Raw genomic sequence first — 7193 nt, forward strand, 5'->3', positions numbered from 1 at the left:
GATATTTGCTGTGGATAAAAAGTCGTTTTAATATATATTTAAGCGAGAAAGTGAACCTGAAAACTTCATCAGTGCAACCAGTTCATCAAGATTAGGATGATGCCTTGAAAATATTATTTTGCTGTCCCCCCTTACAATGACAGTCTAAAACATTGTACAGGGATGCTTTGTCCCTGGAAATCTGCTCCAACGCCAGCCTCTGGCCCGGTCGCCTACTCTAGGTTTTCGGTCCCTCTCAGACACGCTGCTCCTGCTACTCAAAATGATCTACAGGACCTTTTGATATGCCTTGATTTGCATCAACCATAGACTTTGCATGTAAACTAGCTGCTTCTGCTGCCTCTAGTGCTTGCGGTCTGAACCTAGCATAAGAGTCCATGACATTGCTCACCGATTTATTGATTTGGCAAACAATAGTGAATTAACTGTATACTTTGAATAGTCTTTAACACACATTTCCTAACCAATTCTATTGACTGAACATATCAAAATTTAAGAAGTTGTAATTTTTTTCTCAAGTGAATAACTATTATCCTAAAAATGTACTGTAGAAGCTTTGGCATGTCTGGATCTAATTGATTTATATTACTGTTTTGTACAGTACCAGCATTCACTCTCTCTGTCGTATAGTGGTGTAAGTCTTTGACTGGAAGACTTGGGACTTGCCACTTGAGATGTTCTGGATAGAGCATATTGACAGAAGTTTTTTTTTTTTTTTTTTTTTTTGAATGCTAAATGTTTACATATATATATATATATATTTTTTTTTTACGATTTTGGTTTAATTGTTACTCAAGGTGTGTTTCTCTGTCAGAATGTTGGGATGTTTTAGAGTCTCTGCACTCTAGTTAACAATTTATTGAGTACTAAACTTGGAAAAAAAGTCCAGTGGATTGTTTTTTAACTTGTGTGTTCTATTTCTTAAAATTTTAAAAGAATTCTCTATTTTCAGTGCATTTTGAAATTATGTACAACACAGAGAAATACGTGCAGTCTATAAAACACAAACAGAAAAACAATCCAGATGTTAAAATAACTGTAATTTCGGAAGGGTTTATAGTGCTAAGAGTAAATGGTAAATCAAAAATAAAGAATTTTATTTGCTGAAGCACTCAAGGAAAATAAGAATGGAAGGATTAAGAGGGATTAATATAGCTGGTAAATATCGTGCTCTCAGTGTAATGTGGGAGATAATGATAGTCGAAAGGAAAACTTTATTGGACTTATTTATCATATTGTGAAAGTAACCATAGAAACAAGATTTAAAAAGTATGACGTGTACATATAGTACAAGTATCAGAAAAGATAAAAATATACTATATTTAAAAATCACTGCTTAATCTCTCCTCATCTTAATGTTACCATTTCAGTGCAAACCACCAACGACCAAAGACAGATCAGTATTTCATTATAATATGTGCAAATTTCCTTTTCTGTATGAAATGTTAATGTTGTCTAACATTAGCTAAACGTCTCTTAAAAATCTAGCATGCAGTAGTTATTTACAATGCTACCTTTTTGGTTGAAAAATAAAAATACACATTTAAGGACTTTACTGATACTTTTACAATAACTCTGGACCCCAGAGAAACAGACCACACACTGCAATGGAAAAAACACAGGGATGTTCTAGTAAAGATTACATAGAAGAAACAATAGTTTAGGTTTTTCTTTTTATATATTTAATTTTCTTTTGTTTGTTTGATTTTTAGGAGGAATATATATATATATATTTTTTTTTTTCATAATACAGTTATTGAGATTTGATTTAAGTTTGTGGAGCTGCCCACAATCTTTTCCTGTAGGTGACTGTAATGCATCTTAAAGTTGTTTTTCAACCATCATTAGCACTAGAGAGAAGAAGCACTCCAACTTCATCATGTGCTAAGACATATTCAACTGTTTTGTGGCAGACATACTTATCTATTTTGTAAAAAAAAACAACAAACAAAAGAAATGATTGGATGTACATTAATGGTAAGTTCTTTTTTTGTGTTATTCGTTATCATGCTTTATTGATCAAACAATGATTGGTCAAAACGCACATAGACATTGTAGCCAGAAGAAAAATGGTGTTCTGCTAGCAAAATGGTGCTAGTACAGACAAATTATATTACTTATGTTTCTGCTTTCTAGCCACATTGGCATTTTTTTTCTCCTCATAATCTGACCCAGACATTTCATTCTCTCGGACACTGAAACAGAAGTAAAAATCACCTGCTCTGGTCCGAATCAACTAACCCTCTGTTAACGGAGGGCTCTGTCTACTCACTGCAGTCATTGTGACATGGAGAATATCGTAACAGAGATTAAAAAGTCAAATGCAGCATTTGTGAGCTGTAAGTTCACTAGGACTATAATCTTATTGCATGTAAACATTTTGAATATTTACGAAATAATAGATATTACAAAACGTAATTCTTCTTATTCTTGCATAAAATATTCAAATTCGTTATCCCTATGGACCCAAAGTTGGAATAAAGTTTATTCAGATGCAGTATAAGGAAGAAAAATGTTTGTATCCTTTTATGTTATATTTTATGTTATATTGTTGCAGTTCCACATTTCTATGCAGCAGAGGTGTATCAAAACTCTCCAGGCTAGGCAGCAAAGTAAATAACGATGCCGTCAAACCAGGAGACAGCTACTTGTAAGATGAATAGTCTGTGCAGAAACCAAGTATGATGTTATCCTGACAAGATGCTAATACAATCGATATGTGAAGATGTGTTAATATGATTTATTAAATTTCTTGAGGTGCTGTTAAAAATCGTATGGAGATAGGATTAAGTTTGGGTGTGTCCACACCGGCAGCTGTATCTGAACTTTGTTGTTCCAGATATGACCTCCAAGATCTTTGTGAGAAGCTTTTGTTTAAGTATTTTAACTATAAAAGCAATATTTTTGTAGTATAATGTTCACTGTAATATTCCCAAAATATTTCAATGTGTGTACCGAGAAAAAAAACAGATTTTGGTAATAAAGAACCTGTAGAGAGTCGACTTCTTATATATATTGCCTTTTTCTTCTTAAGTGACCCTGCAAAAAAAAAAAAAAAAAACCCAGATTGAACAACTAAAACACTCACTGAAATGTGGCCAAAGCACACAGGGCTAGTTTGAAAAACAAAAAAACAAGACTGTTCCCCATGATTCAAATATGCACAGGACAAGATCCACACATGGGAGTTTAGTCTTTATACTTCTAAAGGCAGAAATTTAGACGTTAGTGCTGTTATGTGCTACACAATTTGAAACCTTTGGTGTTTTTGTCATAAAACGGGACAGATGTACCCAGAATTCCAGAACACTCTGGAGAAAGAAACACAGGTTAGTGGCTGCAATCATATGACAGGAGATGATTATCCGAGTAAGTCACTTAGCTGGTTTAACAGTTCAGTCCATCTTCTCCGAGGAAAGCAAGATCCAGCCGATGGACCACCGAAAGAGATGCGGCTCAAAGCCGTCCAAAATGTCCCTGATGCAGCAACTTAGTGAGCAGGTAGGAGACCGACCCAGGTCAGAGAAAAAATTCCAAGATCCAGGAGTCTGTAGCCCGACCAGAGGTTCCAACCCAAACAGAAACAGACAGATCCAGGGTTCCAGGAATCCTGAGAGCGTGAAGGCAGGTTCAGAGTTCAATGAGCCCAGCAGACAGGCACGCTCAGATGGAGACAGGCAGGCTCAGTTGTTGAGGGACAGAGACAGGAGGACATGGTAACGGAATTACTGCAGAACTTCAAACTGGTCTCCACCTTGGAGACCAGTTTTAATTCCCTTAAGCCAGGCTTAAGGAAATTAAAACTGACCTCCTCTGTGTCCCGAGCCAAAACCCCAAGGGCTCCGTTGTGAAGGGCCAGAACTAGAGCTCCCGATACACGCTGAGCCAAAACCCCGAGGGCTCAGCAGACAACAGCTAAGACACGATCAGGCGACAAACACCAAACCCTCTCAATCCACTGGGCTCACTGAGATGAATAGATAACACAAATAAACAAATAATTTATGAATAAACAAAGAATACATGTGTAATGATCCGGGCTGAACTGTGTGTGTATATATATATATATATATATATATATATATATAGCAGAGGGAGCAGGTGATAATAAGAGAGGGGGGAGGGAACGGCAGGTGAATGAAGTGACTATGAAGTGCGATCATGACAGTTTTTTTTTTGTTTTTATTTTTATTCTGGGTGCTGTCCCTTTGCCTTGTAGTGAATCTTGATTAAAAAAACGGGACAAAGTGATTGAACAAACATGGACCACTCACGGATCAATTTAAAAACTGTACCCAGAAGCTCGGAGATGTGAATTGTATAATACCTATCAATATATTTTTATATATGATGAGTGACAGGCTTTTGCACTTGACCAATTTCTGTACCTTTATTCCTGTTCATTTTCCGCAGAATCAAAGCATTATCCAACCCTTAGTCAGTGCCAACTGAAGTGTGTCCATTTCTTTGTATACTTTGATTGCCCGGCTGCAAAAAAATGTAAGCACTAATAGATCTTGTATTACTCCAGGCTTATATTTCTCTTAATATAACTCTTTCAGCCTTGCATTTTAAGGGGAAGTCACTGGGGAAGAAATGCCAGTCATGTTTGAAGAAATCCTACAACTCACATGCTAATTCAGTAAGATAGTATAATGCTTTCCAAGATGTTTAAGCTGGACTTCATACTGGATAAAGCCATGATTAAAGCCTCTTTAGTTCTGCACTTTCCAGACTGACTTATTGATGACATTTCCTAAACATGTGTGGAAATTGTTAATGCTACCAGCTCCTTTAATGATGTCATTATAGCTACAGTCTTCATACTTCACCATATATATATATATATATATTTCATTCCTGCTATTCATACAGCTGAGACAAGTGAATATGATTGCCAATCCTCTCGAAGACAGCATCTCTTAACATATTGATCAAACTGAAGAGAATGCACTTTGAAAAGCTTACGGGTTGGTCAAACAAGGTTTCAGAGACTGACTTGGTGGGCTACTGTTAATGTGAGGCCTAGTGTAGGTGGCACAGCGGAGTGGGCAGGGTGTGTTGAGGTGGTACCAGCAGCAGCTTAGATACTCCAGGTGATTGATTTTCTCTGTGGAGGCAAGGCATGTGGTGCGTAGATCCGCTATTTGAGCTTGACACCATGGTGAGACTGCGTGATCTATGGGACACCTGTGGCCAGGACTTCTGATTTATAGGATGACACACAGCTGTGCTATACACTGCAGCCCTTTTTCTTCAAAAAGCAAAAAAAAAAAGCTATCTCACTCTGCCGCATAGGGACAGGCCCGTCAACATACCCCCGAGGTAGTGTGTAGGAGAGTCTCATTGCAGTTGGTTTGGTAACAATATGCTTTTATTATTTAAAAACTGACACAACAATATTTCATAGTGTGTCTTTTCATTAAATAGTAGTGTGCCTACATTTTTGAATATAGATAAATGAGTCGGATAGTAAGAATAGCTTCTAGCTGATGTTTTTTTTTTTTTTTTTTTATAATTAAAACAATTATAAAATATAGAATTTGTTTGCCTTGAAAGGTTCAGTTACCTAAAATTATATACTAATCAGAATTACAGAGGAATAACAGCCAAAGCAATGCCTTTTATTTTGAAGGTTTTTAACAGCCACTTGAGTGGCCCTGACAAAGGTGTTACTATCAGACGAAAGTGAGGAGCTGATAGAATGTTTGTTTAACTGATATTTAGTTTGCTTTTGTTATATTTAAGTCTCTCACCGCTATGTCATCAATGTCTTTTTAGGTCCATCCAGTTGAAAACTCAATTATTTCTGACAGTTAATGCTGCAAGTGGTATGATAAAATTTTGTAAACTTCTGAATGATGCTGGTGCAAGTCACCCGGTGTGTCTGTCTGAGCATCCATTCTTTGTCAATATCAGCTTATCTTCCAAGGGTTGAGGTGGAAATGGTCCCTATTACAGGTGCTTATTGGGTGAGAGGTGGGATGTACACCTAAAAGTTCATTAGTGTATAGGGAAACACAAAGGTATGTGTGACATAAACCCTTATACATAAATACTCATATCTGTGCTCATGTAAAGTTGTGTGTTCACACCGAGTTCTGTACTCATCTAGCAAAAATGTACTCTAGCTTAGATGTAATATGCCAAACTGCAGGAAAAAACAAGAAATAAAAGACATACTCTACACAGGCTGCTTACTGTCTAATCTCAATTTTTGTGCATACAATCATCTTTAATCATATTGATATATAAAATGCATAATCCCAGATTTCATTTTATTTTCTCTTTAAAAAATTGGGACATACGTGTGACCCAGACTACTTTAAGATATTACCCAAGAGATCTGATTCAAGTTTAGTAAAAGATGCTATGCATCAGATAAAAGCTCAGCATGTTCTTTCTGCAGATTCAGTACTGTAGAATATGTAATTGGGTTGAGGGCTGTTCAATATTGTTTGCTATCATGTTAAGATATTCCGCTGAATAAATGTCACAACCCATAACTATCTAACTAATATATTAGGGCTGTGCGATATGGCTGAAATCATCAAATTATCATCTTTATCAGTAATTATTGATATGTTCTTTTAATTTTACATAATTGAAACAGGACAAAAAACAAACCCTTTTTAAACATAACCTTTAAAAAGAGGTTGGCCCTATCACCAACTTTGTATAGCTTGGCCATGAGAGGTTGAGATGCTAAATCCTTTCCTCTGCCCATATCACCCAGAACGCATTGTGGTTTTGGATCAGAGTTAATTGAAATTTATAAAATATTCCATTGGACATATTTTCTATTGATTTTCATTAGGCCGCTATCACAGAACACAACGTTATTACTTTTCAGCTCTGCCCCACCATTTCAACTGATGAGATGAAAGTTCTTCTCAATTGTTAATTAAATTGCATTTTTAATATCACTCTTTTTTTTATGCTCTAGTAACTTCTATTTGTGATTTTTGGGAAATAGGCAGACATGACATGAGATTAGAAAGCAGTGGAAGACATGGGGCAATTATAAACAGGCTGGGACTCGAACCTGCAGTGGCCATGTTTTGGTCCATAGTCTCTGTACTAGGGCTGGGCAATAATTCAATAACGATATATATCGATCGATAGACGTGTGGCGCAATAGAATAAAAGAGGGTCGATAAAAGTTCGATAAAAAAGAAACGCAGTTTTCCTTC

The 7193-nt window shown here is 36.3% G+C and overlaps 1 protein-coding gene across 1 annotated transcript in view; it reads left to right on the top strand.

The window, feature by feature from the left end:
• The window catches only part of LOC107102383 (fibrinogen C domain-containing protein 1-like), a gene marked incomplete at its 3' end in the record, with an annotated part of 179958 nt that overhangs the window by 71132 nt on the left and 101633 nt on the right, over nt 1-7193 (top strand). The gene's annotated exons all lie outside the window — the stretch shown is intronic.

This window comes from Cyprinodon variegatus, unplaced genomic scaffold, assembly GCF_000732505.1.
Source record: "Cyprinodon variegatus isolate N-32 unplaced genomic scaffold, C_variegatus-1.0 Scaffold1246, whole genome shotgun sequence".
NCBI lineage: Eukaryota > Metazoa > Chordata > Actinopteri > Cyprinodontiformes > Cyprinodontidae > Cyprinodon > Cyprinodon variegatus.